This window comes from Idiotropiscis lumnitzeri, unplaced genomic scaffold, assembly GCF_059441095.1.
Source record: "Idiotropiscis lumnitzeri isolate Australia: NSW breed Sydney's pygmy pipehorse unplaced genomic scaffold, RoL_Ilum_1.0 HiC_scaffold_295, whole genome shotgun sequence".
In the NCBI taxonomy this organism is placed as follows: domain Eukaryota; kingdom Metazoa; phylum Chordata; class Actinopteri; order Syngnathiformes; family Syngnathidae; genus Idiotropiscis; species Idiotropiscis lumnitzeri.
Window position 1 is genome coordinate 106,284 of NW_028283833.1, and position 1,217 is coordinate 107,500.

The following is a 1,217-nucleotide window of genomic DNA, read 5'->3' on the forward strand; positions in this document are numbered from 1 at the left end:
GCACCGCCTGTGCCCGGGGAAGGTGCTCATATTCGGCTTCACTGTCAGGCAGCATGCACTCATCCTCCGGAGCTTCCATAAGGGCAAACTTAGGGGCCGCTTGGCACCGCCTGTGCCCGGGGAAGGTGCTCCTATTCGGGCCAAGTGTGACACACGCCCGCACTCCTCCTCCGGAGCTTCCATGAGGGTAGACTTAGGGGCCGCTTGGCACCGCCTGTGCCCGGGGAAGGTGCTCATATTCGGCTTCACTGTCAGGCAGCATGCACTCCTCCTCCGGAGCTTCCATAAGGGCAAACTTAGGGGCCGCTTGGCACCGTCTGTGCCCGGGGAAGGTGCTCCTATTCGGCTTCACTGTCATGCAGCATGCACTCCTCCTCCGGAGCTTCCATTTGGGCAAACTTAGGGGCCGCTTGGCACCGTCTGTGCCCGGGGAAGGTGCTCCTATTCGGCTTCACTGTCACACAGCATGCACTCCTCCTCCGGAGCTTCCATAAGGGCAAACTTAGGGGCCGCTTGGCACCGTATGTGCCCGGGGAAGGTGCTCCTATTCGGCTTCACTGTCATGCAGCATGCACTCCTCCACCGGAGCTTCCATTTGGGCAAACTTAGGGGCCGCTTGGCACCGCCTGTGCCCGGGGAAGGTGCTCCTATTCGGGCCAAGTGTGACACACGCCCGCACTCCTCCTCCGGAGCTTCCATTTGGGCAAACTTAGGGGACGCTTGGCACCGCCCGTGCCCGGGGAAGGTGCTCATATTCGGGCTAAGTGTGACAGACGCCGGCCTATTACCCCCGGAGCGATGGAGCTGGGGGCGCTCGCTCCCCGCCCGTGCCCGGGGAAGGTGCTCCTCTCCGGCCTAAGTGTGGCAGACGCCGGCCTATTACCCCCAGAGCGATGGAGCTGGGGGGCGCTCGCTCCCCGCCCGTGCCCGGGGAAGGTGCTCCTCTCCGGGCTAAGTGTGGCAGACGCCGGCCTATTACCCCCGGGGCGATGGAGCTGGGGGGCGCTCGCTCCCTGCCTGTGCCCGGGGAAGGTGCTCATCTCCGGGCTAAGTGTGGCAGACGCCGGCCTATTACCCCCGGAGCGATGGAGCTGGGGGGCGCTCGCTCCCTGCCTGTGCCCGGGGAAGGTGCTCATCTCCGGGCTAAGTGTGGCAGACGCCGGCCTATTACCCCCGGAGCGATGGAGCTGGGGGGCGCTCGCTCCCTGCCTGTGCCC